This window comes from Schistocerca piceifrons, chromosome 10, assembly GCF_021461385.2.
Source record: "Schistocerca piceifrons isolate TAMUIC-IGC-003096 chromosome 10, iqSchPice1.1, whole genome shotgun sequence".
Classification (NCBI taxonomy): Eukaryota; Metazoa; Arthropoda; class Insecta; order Orthoptera; family Acrididae; genus Schistocerca; species Schistocerca piceifrons.
This window is the reverse complement of record NC_060147.1, coordinates 38,510,670-38,529,853: the sequence shown is the minus strand read 5'-3', so window position 1 is coordinate 38,529,853 and position 19,184 is coordinate 38,510,670. Positions and strand designations below refer to the sequence as shown.

The window sequence follows — 19,184 nt, the reverse complement described above, 5'->3', positions numbered from 1 at the left end:
GCGTGTCAATTCAACCACGATACTCCCTACTGAGGCACAGAGGAGCTATTTAGTAACCAAAAACTATAGTGTTTTGGTGCAACGAGTTCATGAACTAAAACAGGCATAAAGCTTACAGACAAAGAATATGTAAAGTTCACCTATCATTATATACAATTATGTCATTGCAATAAAGTTGAAGTCAGTTTTACATTTGCATCATCTTTCTTAAATAAGCCTATATTAGAATCAATCACAAATTTGTTATATCTAGAGAGATGATGACTGTACTTGACAAAGGGATCTTTTTATTCATTTATATAGTTACAAGCTGAACAATTAGTTTGGTTCTGTATCGACAATCTTTGTTACAAAGGATTTGTACTAAATAAAATTACATTCAGATTGATGCTACTACTTTAAATTGTTGATATTTAGCTTAGAAAATACGTGTACTTACTATTCTCGACATTTAACATGTGAAGAGATACATTTTCTTATACAATTTTCAACAAATTAAATATTTGTCACATAAATGAAAAAAATATACATTCCAATATCTGAATGTATAACCAACGATAAACTCAGTCACGCTTTAGGAATCTTTGAATGATCAATACGATAACAGCTGGCATATAACAGAAATCAGTGTCATCAACATAAAGTATCTCATACAACATATGGGCAAAAATAAAAGCCATCCGAAAAGATGTTCACAGGTAATACAAAGCTATACTTCTGAGCTAGTTATTTTTGCACAACATGGTGGTGTTACATCTTTGGCTTTGTACAGAAACCTACGAGTTTTGACACAGAGAGGCCACTGCCAACACATCACATAGATAGGGCTTACAGACATCTAAGTAAGTTCATTGGCTACACTACAAACTAAAGTATTTATCATGCAACATTCTTGCCCTTAAGAAATGACACACAGAATATTTATGATGATTGCAAAATTCATAGTTTAATTCATTAACTCTTGTTTCCACACATAGAACATTTATGATGATCGCAAAATTCACAGTTTAATTCATTAACTCCTGTTTGGAAGCAATGAAACTGTCCTTTCCATTGCTCAGATCAGAATTCATGGTGCAGCACTTTGTCGTTTTCTTCTGACATCTGCATCTTCTAATGCATTAATTAAATTCTTCAAATCAGAATGCTAGAATCTTAGCACTCCCACCGTTCAATCCCATGTCGAGGCCACTGTTTTATTATTCCCCCGAACGTGATTTACCTGTACGTGAGACTGTTCGTGAAACGAAGTTGGGAAGGCTATCACTGCCACAACTTCTTATGGTGATCGATGACAAATCTCTGATCATTTGTTTACCTACAAATACCTCAGTGGCTGTCATTGTTATAAATAATGTCACAACACTACCTGCATCACGTCTGGTGACTATAGGATCAATTATATTCTTAGTGGGTACCTCTGTTCTTAGTTCCCTCCATAAAAACCATCGGTAACATCTATCTTTCTTACGAATATTCTCCAATCACTCTCAAATTTTCAAACAGTCTTTCACACAACCTGTGATTAAGAATAAATATCAGAAGAGTTGCAATGTCCCATATTCTGTAACCACATGAAGTTCCTCATTTAACAAAATGAAAGACACATTCACAGTACACTGCAGAAGGACTACGAAGCGTAACTTATGTGAATACAATTCCTTTTCCAGAAAAGGTCTACACTAAAGTTTTCACACAATTTTCCTTGCAGACAACATTAATCAGTTATGAAATTTCTGACACACACACACACACACACACACACACACACACACACACGAGCGTGTGCACAAAAAACATTTAACACTGTGTATGTAAAACATCTGTTAGTATAATGTAAACATAAAACAACTAGCCATATGTTCTTCACTAAATATTTTTGTGGCACAAGTTTCAAGTGTGCTGTTGACATCCAACTTGTAAAGGTTTGTCAAACAGACAGTCTTTTGAGATGACGATTTACACAGGAAATACAAAGTGCTATAAAGCGAAAATGTGATGCACTAATTTGAAAAACAGAGAAAAAGCACTGAATACACACATCTGGGAGTATTCTGGCCCAGTCAGCCGCTATGTGGTCCACCGCAAGTAATACTGGTGTACAGCAAACGAAGCAGTCCTCTGAGAAGCAGCAGGAGCGGCACAGTATATCAGCTGCAACATGAGAAACAGATTTCATTTTCACTCGCACCGCTCAGTCTGTTGGCAGTTGCATTTGCTGCTCCCTGCACTTTGACATCATTTGGATGGCATACTCCTTCAGTACGAGGTGCATTCAAGTTCTAAGGCCTCCGATTTTTTTTCTCCGGACTGGAAAGACATAGAAATATGCACATTGTTTTAAAGTGAGGCCGAGTTCATTGTCAATACGTCCCAGAGATGGCAGCACCGTACGGCAGATGGAATTTTACCGCCAGCAGCGAGAATGAGAACTGTTTTAAATACTTAAAATGGCGACGTTTTCCTTACTTGAACAGCGTGCAATCATTCGTTTTCTGAATTTGCGTGGTGTGAAACCAATTGAAATTCATCGACAGTTGAAGGAGACATGTGGTGATGGAGTTATGGATGTGTCGAAAGTGCGTTCGTGGGTGCGACAGTTTAATGAAGGCAGAACATCGTGTGACAACAAACCGAAACATCCTCGGGCTCGCACAAGCCGGTCTGACAACACAATCAAGAAAGTGGAGAGAATTGTTTTGGGGGATCGCTGAATGACTGTTGAACAGATCGCCTCCAGAGTTGGCATTTCTGTGGGTTCTGTACACACAATCCTGCATGACGACCTGAAAATGCGAAAAGTGTCATCCAGGTGGGTGCCACGAATGCTGACGGACGACCACGTGGCTGCCCGTGTGGCATGTTGCCGAGCAATGTTGACGCGCAACGACAGCAGGAATGGGACTTTCTTTTCCTCGGTTGTGACAATGGATGAGACGTGGATGCCATTTTTCAATCCAGAAACAAAGCGCCAGTCAGCTCAATGGAAGCACACAGATTCACCGCCACCAAAAAAATTTCGGGTAACCGCCAGTGCTGAAAAAATGATGGTGTCCATGTTCTGGGCAGCGAGGGCGTAATCCTTACCCATTGCGTTCCAAAGGGCACTACGGTAACAGGTGCATCCTACGAAAATGTTTTGAAGAACAAATTCCTTCCTGCACTGCAACAAAAACGACTGGGAAGGGCTGCGCGTGTGCTGTTTCACCGAGACAACGCACCCGCGCATCGAGCTAACATTACTCAACAGTTTCTTCGTGATAACAACTTTGAAGTGATTCCTCATGCTCCCTACTCACATGACCTGGCTCCTAGTGACTTTTGGCTTTTTCCAACAATGAAAGACACTCTCCGTGGCCGCACATTCACCAGCCGTGCTGCTATTGCCTCAGCGATTTTCCAGTGGTCAAAACAGACTCCTAAAGAAGCCTTCGCCGCTGCCATGGAATCATGGCGTCAGCGTTGTGAAAAATGTGTACGTCTGCAGGGCGATTACATCGAGAAGTAATGCCAGTTTCATCGATTTCGGGTGAGTAGTTAATTAGAAAAAAAAATCAGAGGCCTTAGAACTTGAATGCACCTTGTACATCAGCTACATATGGTCCGTTGGCAAACTGGAGGTGGGAATGTGAGAAACAGCTCCATCACAGTGAGGCTGCCCCGCAATGAGTTCACACTGGCCCAACTGTAGTGTGTGTTTAGAAGGGGCAACACATTGTGCGTGGACAGAAAGGTAACTTTGTATTTTATTTTCCAATAAATGTGTTAGCAGTTTACAAAATACAGTGTACGATTGCATCTTTTAAATCACATTATTAAAGAGTAAATGCTATGAAGTATGAACAAAAATAGTTAAAAACAAACAATGGAAACTTCAGGCTGGAATATCAACAATGAAAGGAAAAGATAGATTGCTACTTACCATGAAGATGACACATTAAGTTGCAGAGAGGCACAAGAAAAAGTTTAGCTTTAGCACTAGCTTTCAGCCACAGCCATTGTCAAAGAAATGAACGCACCCACACATTTGTTCACACAAGCAAGCAAGTACACTTTACACACACAACTGCGATCTACAGCAGCTGAGACCAGAATGGAATTGTCAAGGAGAATGGAAGCAGCAACCTGACGGGGTGGGGAACCTACTCTAACCTACTGTCTCCATACCCTCCCCCCCAACAATTTTCACCCCTCCCCCCCTCATTCTCACCCCCCATCATCTGTGTGTGCCTCACTCTGCCAATGTAACTGCCAATCTTTCCCCTTCCCCATTCCTCTCCTTTTTCACTCTCCCCCCCCCCCCCCTTCACCACAGCCTCCTGACACTACACCTGTTGGCAGTCTAGTCCCTGAACACTCCTCCAGACAGTGCTCTTCTCTCCCCCACCCATGGCATCCTATACCTTCCCCTTCCATGATCCTTCCACACTGATGCCCCCAACCAACCTGCCAGAGATGGCGAGCAAGCGAGCGAGCGCACACAGTCTGCTTGGTTGTGTGAATGTGTGTTGGCTACACTCCATACAAACACACACACCAAAAAATGTTTTGCATCAGCCCGATTCACAGAACTGACGTGGATACTGTATCAGAGACACAGTCCCTTTGACTGTTCACAGCTGTCACTCGGTTCCAGTCATTCCACTAGAAAGGAGGTACACGGCCCGTGTTGTCTGTAGTTCAACCATGCCTAGATGGTAAATACCGCAGTTCGATCGTGTCCACATTGTTATTTTGTGCCAGGAAGGGCTCTCAACAAGGGAGGTCTCCAGATGTCTTGGAACAATGTTATTCGGACATGGAGAAGAGACAGATAGGAACTGTTGATGACATGCCTTTCTCAGGCCGCCCAAGGGCTACTACCACAGTCGATGACCACTACCTATGCATTATTGCTCGGAGAAACCCTGACAGCAATGCCACCACGTTTAATACTTTTCGCACAGCCACAGGACATTGCGTTACGACTCAAACTGTGTGCAATAGGCTATATGATGCACAACTTTATTCCCGACATCCATGGCGAGGTCCACCTTTGCAACCACAACACCATGCAGCGTGGGCCCACAACATGCCGAATGGACCGCTCAGGATTGACATCACATTATCTTCACCAATGAGTGTCGCACATGCCTTCAACTAGACAATCGTCAGAGACGTGTTTTGAGGCAACCCGGGCAGGTTGAACGCCTTATACACACTGTCCAGCAAATGCAGCAAGGAGAGGTTGCCTGCTGTTTTGGGGTGGCATTATGTGGGGCAGACATATGCCACTGGTGGTCATGGAAGGCGCTGTAACAGCTGTACAATACGTGAATGCCATCCTCCGACCAATAGTGCACCCGTATCAGCAGCATATTGGGGAGGCATTCGTCTTCATGGACAATTCACGCCCCCCAACAGGTAAATCTTGTGAATGACTTCCTTCAGGATAACGACACTGTATGACTAGAATGGCCAGCATGTTCTCCAGACATGAACCCTATCGAACATGCCTGGGATGGATTGAAAAGGGCTGTTTATGGACGACATGACCCACCAACCACTCTGAGGGATCTAAGCCGAATCGCCGTCGAGGAGTGGGACAATCTGGACCAACAGTGCTTTGATGAACTTGTGGCTAGTATGCCACGATGAATACGGGTAAGTATCAATGCAAGAGGACATGCTACTGGGTACTAGAGGTGTCGATGTGTACAGCAATCTGTATCACCACCTCTGAAGGTCTCGCTGTATGGTGGTACAACATGCAATGTTTATTTTTCATTAGCAATAAAAAAAGGGCGGAAATCATGTTTATGTTGATCTCTGTTCCAATTTTCTGTACAGGTTCCATATCTCTCGGAACCAAGGTGATGCATAACTTTTTTGATGTGTGTACTTTTAGAAAAAACTTCCTAACACTTAATTCTATACTCGATGTTAACAAATTCCTCTTCTTCAAAAACACTTTTCTTGCCATTACCAGTCTACATTTTATATCCTCTCTACTTTGACCATCATCAGTTATTTTGCTCCCTAAATAGCAAAATTTTATCTACTACTTTAAGCGTCTCATTTCCTAATCTAATTCCCGCAGCATCATCCGATTTAATTCGACTACATTCCATTATCCTCGTTTTGCTTCTGTTGATGTTCATCTTATATCCTCCTCTGAAGACACTGTCCATTCCGTTCAGCTGCTCTTCCAGGTCCTTTGATGTGTCTGACAGAATTACAATGTCATCAGCAAACCTCAAAGTTTTTATGTCTTCTCTGTGGATTTTAATACCTACTCCGAACTTTGTTTCCTTTACTGCTTGCTCAATATACAGATTGAATAACATCGGGGATAGGCAACAACCCTGTCTCACTCCCTTCCCAACCACTGCTTCCCTTTCATGCCCCTCGACTCTTAACTACCATCTGGTTTCTGTACAAATTGTAAACTGCCTTTCGCTCCCTGTATTTTACCCCTGCCACCTTCAGAATTTGAAAGAGAGTATTCCACTCAACACTGTCAAAGGCTTGCATTATACTCAACACTGTGAAAGACTTTCTCTAAGTCCACAAATGCTAGAAACACAAGTTTGCCTTTCCTTAATCTTTCTTCTAAGATAAGTCATAGGGTCAGTATTGCCTCACGTGTTCCAACATTTCTACGGAATCCAAACTGATCTTCCCCACGGTTGTCTTCTAATAGTTTTTTGATTTGTCTATAAGGAATTCCTGTCAGTATTTTGCAGCCATGACTTATTAAACTGATAGTTCAGTAATTTCTGTCAACACCTGCTTTCTTTGGGATTGGAATTATTATATTCTTCTTTAAGTCTGAGGGTATTTCGCTTGTCTCATAAATCTTGCTCACCAGATGGTAGAGTTTTGTCAGAGCTGGCTCTCCCAAGGCTATCAGTAGTTCTAATGGAATGCTGTCTAATCCTGGGGCCTTGTTTCGACTCGGGTCTTTCAGTGCTCTGTTAAATCCTTCACACAGTATCATATCTCCCATTTCATCTTCACCTATGTCCTGTCCTCTTCCATTTCCACAGTATTGTCCTCAAGTAAATCGCTCTTTTACAGGCCCTTTATATACTCCTTCCACCTTTCTGCTTTCCCTTCTTTGCTTAGAACTGGTTTCCATCTGAGCTCTTTATATTCATACACGTGGTTCTCTCTAATTTCCCTGTAGGCAATGTCTACCTTAGTGATATATGCCTCTACATCCTTGTATTTGTCTTCTAGCCATCCCTGCTTAGCCATTCTGCACTTCCTATCGATCTCATTCTTGCGACGTTTGCATTACTTTTTGCCTGCTTCATTTACTGCATTTTTATATTTTCTCCTTTCATCAATTAAATTCAATATCTCTTCTGTTACCCAAGTATTTCTACTAGCCCTTGTCTTTTTACCTACTTGATCCTCTGCTACCTTCGCTATTTCATCTCTCAAAGCTACCCATTCTTCTACTACTGTATTTCTTTCCCCTGTTCTTGACAACAATCATTACCTAATGCTCTCTCTGAACCTCTCTACAACCTCTACTTCTTTCAGTTTATCAAGATCCCATCTCCTTAAATCCCCACCTTTTTGCTGTTTCCAGTTTTCGTCTACAGTTCACGACCAATACATTGTGGTCAGAGTCCACATCTGCCCCTGGAAATGTCTTACAATTTAAAACCTGGTTCCTAAATCTCTGTCTTACCATTATATAATCTATCTGAAACCTTCCAGTGTCTCCAGGCTTCTTCCATGTACACAACTTTCTTTCATGATTCTTGAACCAAGTGTTAGCTGTGATTAAGTTATGCTCTGTGCAAAATTCTACCAAGTGGCTTCCCCTTTCATTCCTTACCCCCATTCCATATTCATCTACTACTTTCCCTTCTATTCCTTCTCCAGCTATTGAATTCCAGTTCCCCATACATGTTACATGATGCAATCAGGCAGAATGTGTCAGACACATATTCACACTGTCATTCTCAAGTTGTCAAATCCTGATCTGAAAACAGTTCTGTCTATCGTGGAATCTTAAACTACTGTAGGCTCAACAGAGGTTGATTTTAGGCCTCATTACATTTCTGTTGTTTGAAGTGTGCAAGACACACTCCCTAATGTTAATCCTAGTATTAAAGTGAATAAAAATAGTGCTCAGACAAACAGTAAACACTGTGGCAAAAACTTTCAGTTTCACGGTGCACAACATGTACTATCGAATACAGTGGGGAAGTCTCATCCTCGGTACTTTTCGAATGATGAGCAGAACGCTTGTTCTAATCGTGATGCAAAATATTTCTAATGTGGAAAGCAAGGTCACATTCCAATAGTTCGTTTACAAGCAATGCAGATGCTTTGTGAGCACACAGCCACAGCATAGTTAGCGACAAGTGCATTCTGTAACAGAAATGTCATAAAAGCCAAGACAGGCAATTGCTTCACTTTCACATCGCAGAACTCTTCTGTTGCAGTACGTAGACAGGACGACATGCTTTCTGTCCCTTAAGAGTGGACAGCTACAGCTGCCTACTTCTGTTGTATCTGCCTATAATGCACACAAAATTCCAGTGCTTGCCGTGTGCAGTTTGCCAGCAGCTTCTCCTGGAATTACAAAATGAGTATCGTTTCATGTACTCACAAGGGAACCTCCCCATCGCACCCCCCCTCAGATTTAGTTATAAGTTGGCACAGTGGATAGGCCTTGAAAAACTGAACACAAATCAATTGAGAAAGCAGGAAGAAGTTGTGTGGAACTATGGAAAAATAAGCAAAAATATACAAACTGAGTAGTTCATGGGAAGATAGGCAACATCAAGGAGACTGGGAACGGAGGAGCGCCGTGGTCTCGTGGTTAGCGTGAGCAGCTGCGGAGCGAAAGGTCCTTGGTTCTAATCTTCCATCGACTGAAAAGTTTAATTTTTTATTTTCAGTTTATGTGACCAACTCTTATGTTTTCATCACTTTTTGGGAGTGATTATCACATCCACAAGAAAACCTAAATCGGGCAAGGTAGAAGAATCTTTTTACCCATTCGCCAAGTGTACAAGTTAGGTAGGTCGGTCGACAACATATTCCTGTCACGTGGCGCACATGCCGTCACCAGTGTCGTATAGAATATATCAAATGTGTTTTCCTGTGGAGGAATCGGCTGACCTATGACCTTGCGATAAAATGTTTTCGGTTCCCATTGGAGAGGCACGTCCTTTCGTCTACTAATCGCACAGTTTTGCGATGCGGTCGCAAAACACAGACACTAAACTTATTACAGTGAACAGAGACTTCAACGAACGAACGGACAGATAATAACTATGCAAAAATAAAGAAAGTAAAATTTTCACTTGAGGGAAGCCTTGAACCAAGGACCACTCGTCCTGCAGCTGGTCACGCTATCACGGGACCATGGCGCTCCTGAGATCATAGCGACCATGATATTGCCTATGTGGCCCATGGACTACTCAGTTTGTATATTTTGCTTATTTTTTCACAGTTCCATACAACTTCTTCCTGTTTTCTCAATTGATCTGTGTTCAGTTTATCAAGGCCTACCCACTGTGCCAACTTATAACTAAATCTGAGGGTGGTGCGATGGGGAGGTTCCCTTGTCAGTTCTAGAAACAGAGCAAACATATTCGGTTAGACTTGTTTGATGTTACAAATCAGTGTTTCAGTGTGTCACACTAATGTTTCTGAATGTTTGACCAACTTTTAGTATGGGCTAATGATTTTTAAGCGATTACCGTTCAGAAGGGTTTCAGCTCCTGCTATTTCTCATCAGCGCCTGGAACCATGAACAGCAAAAGTCCCTTCTTGTAAAAATTATGAGGGTAATCCCAAAAGTAAGGTCTCCTATTTTTTTTTTATGCAAGTACACAGACCTGTTTATTTCTACAACGGTTTATATCAGATTACAACTTGAGCATTTAGATATTTTTCAACATAATCACCATTTCCGTCGATTCATTTTTGTAGACACTGTGGCAGTTTTTGTATGCCCATGTCATACCAGCTCGCCGCCATGCTCTTCAGAAAGTTATGAACCTCCTCTTTCACCTCATCATCGGAGCTGAATCGCTAATGCTGACATTTACTGTGAGACTCTGAAAAAACTCAAACGGGCAGCAATTCAGAACCAAAGAAGAGGAATGTTGAGCAAGGGCGTACACATTCTCCATGACAATGCTCGCCCACACATCACTCGGCAAACCGTTGCCCTCCTGCAACAGTTTCGGTGGAACATGATCACCCACCCACCCTATAGTCCCGACTTGGCACCCAGTGACTATCACCTGTTCCCTAGGCTAAAAGAACATTTGGCCAGAAAGTGATTCAGCTCTGATGACGCGGTGAAAGAAGATGTTCATAACTTTCTGAACAGCATGGCAGCGAGCTGGTATGACATGGGCATACAAAAACTACCACAGCGTCTACAAAAGTGCATCGACAGAAATGGTGATTATGTCGAAAAATAGCTAAATGTTCAAGCCGTAAACTAATGTAAACCATTGTAGGAATAAACAGGTCTATGTACTTGTAAAAAAAATAGGAGACCTTACGTTTGGGATTACTCTCGTATTTGCACAATACTCTAGCCGTCGGTTGTACGCCTGCTAAACATTTGGCAAATTTAGACTGCTTATTTCAATTTCTTTCCGTGGATGGTTTAAAGTACAATATGGAAAAGTACTACTCCTTCCAAAAAAATTTTTACTATGTAGGACACATAATAAATGCACAGGGAATTCATCCTGCTACTTTGCAATCGTCTGCAATAAAAGATACGCTGGTGCAAGGTGCACTGTACCATTAAGGAGCTCCAAGCTCTCATTGGGAAGCTTACCTACTATATCAAATTCATTAAAACCACTGCACAATTTGCTACTCCACCGAACAGGCAGCATTGGAAAAATGTTCCTTTCGTGAGGTACCAAGAATTTCAGGATGCATTTCGGCAATTAAAAGGACACATTATTAAATCATCTTTGTTTGATTTTTTTGACCAGCTAAGCCTGTTGTGTTAGCTGTGGATGCATTATTATGGGACTGGAGCTGTGCTCTGGCACATAATTTGTTTTTCTGATAGACCTATTACTTTTGCCTCAAAAACTGTTAACAAAACACAGTGCAATTTAAAACAGAGTCAGCTCGAGAAAGAGGTGCTCGCCATGACCTTTGGTGTTACCACATCCCACCAATATTTGGACAGCTGGAAGTTCTATTTCATTAGAGATCATAGGCCTCTATCAGCTCTAATTGGGCTCTAATGCTTTGTATCATTTTTAAATCTATATGCAAGAATTTGAAAATCTTCAAAATTTTTTTCTCGATTTCTGGTGTATTTCCGCAGAAACTGCTCCTGACCCAGCTCTTCGGCATTTTGCAATACATGTACCATGGGTGGCCACGTACTTTGATAGAAATTCTCCACTCAGCAGCACGTCGCTATTTTTGCATCATCACACACTACCTGAATGGTCAAGTGTTCTGCTGTTGCATACAGAGAATGACGATGCACATGTTGTGATTCCTCTCTCCCTGAGAGAGGAGATTTGTCCTTATCACATCCCGGTCATTGGGACATAGTTTGCAAGAAACAACTCATCAGAAATCATTTTATCTGGCAGGGCATGGATGCTCAGATTGAGAAAAGGTTTCTGCGGAACATCAATCAGCTCCACCACAATGCTTTTATGAGTCGCCAGCTCCATCCAAACTGTGGCAACATATCCATATTGATTTTGCGAGTCTCTGCCATGGTGGGTGGTGGTAGAAGCACACAGTTAACTTCCTTTAGTTGTCCCCCGGGCATCGACCACTACTGAAAGTAGGGCTTTGACTTTATCTTCTAATTTATGTCTTTAAGGTCTTCCTGAGATCACTGTCTCAGACAGTCGACCACCATTCATGGTAGTCAATTCAGTTTTATGCTGCCAATTCCATCCACCATGTGGCTACTACATCTTTACACCCCCAGTCTAATGGTGAAGCTGAACAGTTTATTCTAGCATTCAAATGACACATGGAGAACCTCTGTTCCTCCCACATATACAGGAGCAAGCCTTTAGGTTTTTTTTCTTTTTTTTTTTTTGTTTTTCTTCTTCTTCTTTTGTCCCTCCTTGCCATGTGGTGGGATGTCACTGGCAGAATTACAAGGGTTGTTTGAGAAGTTCTCGGAATCACCACGAGAGGTCAGCACTAGCGCAATGAGTTTTTCACGTGATATTCATTGGACTGTTGTCTGTAAACACGTGACACATCAGTGCTCTTGGTAGAGAGTTGTGATTGTGATGTGCCTGTGTTGTTGTTCCCATGTAGTGATTTGCGAAGACAGAAAAAGATCGAGATTCGAGCAGTGATTAAGTACTTTGTAAAGAAAGGTAAGAAAGCAAATAGACATTCATGCCAATTTCAAGAAAGACTGGGGGACTCTACTCCTTCATATTCAACTGCTGTCACGTGGACAAATGAATTTAAACTTTGTCAGGAGAGCTTAGGTGATGTTCTGCACAGTGTTCAGCCAAGATGTGTCACTACTCCAGAAATCATGGCAAAAGTGCACACAATGGTCACGGAGGATCGCCGATTGAAAGTGCGAGAAATTGTTCACGCTTGCCCGATGTCATCTGAAAGGTTACATCACATTTTAACTGAAGAATTAGAAATGAAAAAATTATCTGCAAGATGGATGCCGCAACTCTTTATGCTGGATCAAAAACGCACGATAATGGACATATTGTAACAATGTTTGGCCCATTTTAGGAGAAATGAACAAGATTTTTTGCGCCAGTTTGTGACCCCAGATGAAACTTTGGTGCACTACTATACCTCAGAGACAAAACAACAGTAAAATCAGTGGAAACATGCTGATTCTCAGCCACCGCAAAAAGCAAAGACAATTTGTTCGGCAGGAAAGGTCATGGCACCAGTGTACTGGGATGCGAAGGGGATTCTGTTTGTAGATTATCTCCACACTGGACAAACAATTACTGGAGAATACTATGCTAACCACCTGGACAAATTGCAACAATAGATACTCAAAAAAAGGCCATGTTTAGCAAGGAAGAAAGTCATCTTCCATCACGACAATGCGCATCCACACACATGTGCCACCGCCATGGCAAAATTACACGAACTAAGGTATGAATTGTTACCACAACTGCCTTATTCACCTGATATGGCTCCATCAGACTTTCATCTCTTCCCAAAACTGAAAATTTTTCTCGGTGGATGAAGATTCACTTCGAACGAAGAACTGATAGCTGGAGTTGACAACTATTTTGCAGGCCTGGAGGAAACTCATTTTCGAGATGGGATCAAAGCACTGAAATATCATTGGACCAAGTGCACTAATCTAGAAAAAGACTACATTGAAAAATTAAAGTTTCAGTGCTGTAAGTACTTTTTTTCTATTTTGTTCCGAGAACTTTTCAAACCACTCTCGAATTACACAGTCTTAGTCACTGCACCCTGTTACATTTCCTGCGGCCACTACGGAAACAATTCGTTCTGCAAGGAGAGAAAGTTTCAGCCACAAGATGAAATATTTTACAAACTTTTTGGAGAGAAATAGTGAGCACAGTATTATTACAAAAGCCACTGTAATTTCTTCTTACATTTTACAAGGTTCCACTGGGCTGCACCACAACCAGCTATGGTGTGCTTCCAAGTACGGCACAGATTCTGCCACAGAGTTTTTACCCAGAAACCCTGGTATGCCACTGTGGTCCCCGCAAGCAGTTGTCTCTGGCTTTCTGCCAATTGCAGCCCACACCGTCCACAGTGGTGTCCACAGATGTCAATGTCCTGGCACCGCTGCCAATGAACTGACGTGTGTGGACGCGCTGCCCACAGACGATCACTGCTCCACCACAGTAAACTTGCTGTGTGCCCAACCACGGCGACTGGTCTCAGAGCACGGGTGTGCACCCTCTGACCAGTTTCTCAGCCGTTGTTCCCGGTCACTCGCAAAGTGGATATCAGGGTGCAGTCAGAGAGCCCCATCTGCATCCAGTCTGCCCGCATTCCACCGCTGGGAGCCACAGCCTTACACGACAACGGTGTTGAGGTTTGGAGGGGAGGAATGTGTCTCATTCAAAGAGTGAGGTGCCAAAGCAAGGTTGTTACCTTGCAATGAAACCACAAGGTACGATAGTCACTGCAAGCCGGGCTGACAAGTTAGTCACACCTGTGTAGCCACACCCACAAATGCTTCGCTGTACCGCAGCATCTGCTCATCTATTTACCACCGAGCACGGGGCAGCTCATCGCCATTTGCCATCACTGAGTAAGACAAGAGCATTGTTTTCAAACTGTAAACTCAGTGTCTTAGGTAGAACTCACAACTATAAGTGAAAGTTATTGTTAAGTGTAGTCTGATGGAGAAACTCTCTTTTCTCTGTATCAAGCAATACAGTAATGTTCAGAGACAGTTGTAAATACTCATGGCATCGCTGTGGAAATGAATTGTACAAAGTTAAGTAATTCTTCTGATCTATGTTGTAATAAAGTGAACTAATATTTTACAACTTACGGTATCCACTCCGTCTCCTCCCAGAGCAAACGAAAGAACCCACCATTATACCAGCGAGTGTATTTTTGTCAGGCACAACATTGCTTAATTTAATTTAATAATTGGTGTACATTTCAAATAAATATTGCAATGCCTGTATGTCAGTTTGCACATATATTGTACACCCATTCACATTTCATCAATGTAAGAAAAACTTTCTGCCTTTGTTTCTTAATTTCCTTAAGTGTGTGAAGCATCTGCACATGTTAGTTACATCAGTTCTCCCTGCCAGGAAGCTCGTATACTTCCAGTTCTCTACCAATGAAAGTGCACCGTGTCCTGTGCAGAACATCTTCCTCTCACAGAAAATGGTGGTGGTTAGTGTTTAACGTCCCGTCGACAACGAGTGCATTAGAGACGGAGCGCAAGCTCGGGTTAGGGAAGGATTGGGAAGGAAATCGGCCGTGCCCTTTCAAAGGAACCATCCCGGCATTTGCCTGAAACGATTTAGGGAAATCACGGAAAACCCGAATGCGAGTCTCACAGAAAATGAATCTTCTGTGTTATAACAGGAAGTAGTTTCCACAGAGTTGACAATATTTTTTTAAGTATTCTACATTTCCTTTCAGATGACCATCTGTCAAAAAGGTCGACAACATTGTGAACTTAGTGCTGTATTTCCCCCCATCTGTTTCTAGAGTGACCAACGATTTTACTGCCAATTTTTGTGCGCACTGCAGCCCTTATAATAAAACTCTGTGGATGTTGCAGAACATTTATTTTTTTGCCAACTCATTAACATGTGCACAAATAATGTCACAAATGTCCAAATTGTCTTTAATGTACAAGTACCTCCTCTTTGGATTGTGGCAATTTCCTTGCAATACGAGAGGCTCATCCACCAATTTGCTAAACTAAAAAATTGAACTTACTTATTACATAACAACAACAGTCCCAGACTCCCATACACAGGGTAGAAGACAAAAGAATGAAACACAACAACATATACAATTCCATCAGGAATCCAGACCAATGGGGAGACGACCGGGACAGAACAACAGACACTATATCAAGAATGTTACAAAAAGAATACACAGAAGTGACACTATATAGACCTGCACCAAACATAACCATGACACTAAGTGACAGTACGATGATAGAGAAAATTAAACATTATATAGTGATACAGAAACAAGATGAATCAGGGACACACTAAGGCAAAATAACTCATAACACAATTGCAGTTACAAAACTATATAAATATGTAGAATAATATTAGAGATACGAATAGAAAGTGCTGGTCAGAAATGTGTAACTCTATGACCCTATTACGAGGTCTGCCTACCTGACAAGCCCCATAAGGTATTGACAGTAATAATGATTGTCACTTAATGGTATTTCGGAACAGTCTGTAAGCAGTGACTGGCTGTAGTTGCCTACGGGTAATGTACTAATGTACTAAGTGTACTAAGTTAGGAAATTAACCCTTAATGTAAAATCAAGTTACATACAACTTGCAATGCCATATCAAAAGAAAGTGCAGAAGGTGACAAAGGTACCAGCACATACTATAGATGCCTTCTGCCAGAATTAATAAGAATGCAATGTGTGCTAAGCAGCTTGCAAATGGATAGACCTACGAACTGTGGTGTGCTGGTAGAAATTATTGAAAGAAATCTTAACCCTTTCGCAGCTATGGGCATACGTTGATGCCTGGCAGGTAAAAAGGCGAAATGGCTATGGGCGTAGATGTATGCCCGGCAGGTGAAAGTCCAGACGGCTACGGGCATTCATGTATGCCCGGCAGGGGAAAGTCAAGATGGCTAATGGCATTCATATATGCCCAAGCTCGGGAGCACATAAATGTACACAACAGATTGGCTACTCACTGTTGTCCACATTTCTGACGACAGAGTCATTATCTGGTCTTCTTTGTAAAGTAGGAAAGGGCTTTAGTTTTCACCTCCCTTGGCCCTTTCTGCTTACGAGTCGTACATTCGGCCAGTCTTCTTTTGGCTTCTGGTGAGACGACGGAGTTTGCGTGTGTAGGCTTTGCCACATTGGGACACTATATATCAGACAAGGAAATCGTGGATATTCTTACGAATAGTAGCAACGAAGATTGTAGTGATACTTCTTGGATTTCTTCCGACGAAGTGTTGGATGCATCTGAACGTATTGCTGAATCCTCGATGTCACAAACAGAAGATTCTTCCTCTGAAGACAGAAAAGAAGATGAAGTAAGTGAAACTTCATCAGGAAGAAGAAAGTATGACTGGGCAGATAATCATCCAGTGATGAAACAACACCATTTTGTGAACATATTTAGCAGGTTAAAAGCAGATTTCGAAGAGTCAGCAAGCCATTTAGATTTTTCTTATTACTTCATGTCCAGGGAATTTGTTTATGCCATCTGTACACAGATCAATAGTTATTATAAATTTATTAATGAAAAAGAAATGACAGTATCCAGGAGGTTAACTCACTGGAAGCATATAGAGCCAGCAGAATTTTGTTGTTTCTAGTGTGTTCTCTGCTTATGCCTAGAAGTAAAAAATCAGTGAATGAATATTGGTCGACAGATTCTTTGCTTCAAACATCCATATTTTCTAACATAAGAGCCAGGAACGGTACAAATTGATCCTGCATTTATTGCACTTCAGTGATAATTCCACTGCATCTCACTGACGAAAGTCAGTTACTTTTCAAGGAAAGGCTCCAATGTAAGCAGTACATACCAAATAAACATAGCCGTTTTGGCATTGAAATTTTCATCCTTTGTGGCGTACAAACCAATTATATTTTGGATTATACTGCCTACACTGGTGCCACTACGGAAATAGAACCCGGAAATGCTGATTTGGGAAAAATCAGGCGATGTTGTTGTGAGGTTGTTATTGCCATACCTCAACAAAGGTCATACCATTTATTTAGACAAATGGTATTCAAGCTCTGAATTATTCCTGTGGCTCTATGATAAATGTATAAACACCGGCGTAACAGTACTCAAAAACAGGAGACATTTACCACCGTTGGCAGACAACCTGAAAAATGTAGAAATACAGTTCAAATCCTGTAGAACGTTAATGGCACTAAAATGGATGGACAAGAAAGAAGTCTGGATGCTTTTAACCGTAAATGGACAAGAGTTTGTGGAGTCAAAGAAAAAAGAACATAAAACGGGCCAAAACAAATTGAAACCTACCTGTGTTGTCAGCTATAATAAGCCAATGGGAGCAGTTGATAAGACAGATATGCTGTTATCTTCTGAACAGTGCATCCAAAAGACAATGAAGTGGTACAAGAAAGTATTCTTTCATTTGACTGACTTGTGTGTGCTTAATGCAAAAACTATTTTTGTAATACAAAAGCAACAGAAGGTACCACTAGGGAAATACCACTTGAAAATAATCTGTCAGTTGCTTGATAAATTTCATAGTCAGACGTGTAAAAGTTCGATCCCACAGACAACCAAAGGAGAGAGCCCTTTCAGACTGCAGAACGAAGAGGGACGTCATCCACGGTTCCTCGTAGTAAGGAGAAAAAGATTCCCCAGAGACACTGTAGTATGTACTGCTCATTCATAAGATGTAAAAAGTGTGATGCGGCTCTCTGCATGGTGACATGTTTCGAAAAATATCACACACTAAAGAAATTTTAGGATGTTTTAATAACTGTGTACATTTCAAGTAAAGGAAAATAAAATATAAAAATAAAAAATTAAATAAAAGTAAAAAAAAATGGTTTTTAACACAGCCAGTGGCAGTCCAAAGCCAGCGTCAAAAATGAGAATGGGAAACCACTAAAGTAAACCGTACTGAACGTGACAAGCTAAAAAAGAAAACAGCGAGCAAGAAGAAGTAGACGTTTACTATCCGATTTCTTACTGTGGAGAATCGACTCTCGACTTTAATTACAAACGAAGCCATGGGCCTATCTCAAAAAGTGTTATGCAGATATATTCTTTGTTTATCGCCGAGTCTGGATACATGACACAATGTGGTTTTAAATTTCTGTAATTATTTTTTATTTAAGATAGTAGCAAGAATTGTCAGAGATTTCGGTGTTTTTGCTATGCGCAACTCACTTTAAAACCATATATCTTCAAACACATTCGTTTGATGTCAATGATATTTTAATATGTTGGAGACATATTGACAGTCTAAGTCCCAAGTTACAGGAATTACTAATAAAAAAAGTTCCCATTTTTCTAAACAAACTGTTTATCAGCCCACAATAAGTAATCTAACTGAAAGTGTTGGTTAGTTTTGAAGCTCTCTTTCGTGGTTATCAGAAACTATAACCACTGTGACCATACAGGTTATACTGTTTTTAGGAAGAATATCACTGAACAGTCGTTCTGTGCGCACCGGAATGTGAGGGAAGCCTGCAGTGGCCGTAGCCTACAGCGACTACAGGGTTCAGTCCACCGCCCGCCGGCCAAGCGCACACTGTGTTTCCTCCCAACAGTCAGCCGGGCAGCCAGGACACTCAGCCCTTGTAGCCGTGAAAGGGTTAATAGGCGTTTTGAAAGAATCTACAAATTAGAGTAACCAAAAGCAAAGGATGGCATATTGGCATCCACACCTTATCCTTTTTCTCAAATCAAAATGGGTATCGAAAGCTAGCCGAGAATACGTTAAAGAACTGGTGTTGCCCGCCCCGTCCCCCAGAAATACAGGGGAACGAGAACAAGGGAAGAGCT

The 19,184-nt window shown here is 41.5% G+C and overlaps 1 protein-coding gene across 1 annotated transcript in view; it reads right to left on the bottom strand.

The window, feature by feature from the left end:
• Positions 1-265: 265 nt before the first annotated feature.
• LOC124718667 overlaps positions 266-19,184 on the bottom strand; it is a 98,568-nt gene continuing 79,649 nt past the window's right edge. The window contains exon 10 of the mRNA XM_047244293.1: positions 266-2,154. The gene's annotated coding sequence lies outside the window, so the exon portion shown is untranslated. The remainder of the gene's footprint in view (positions 2,155-19,184) is intronic.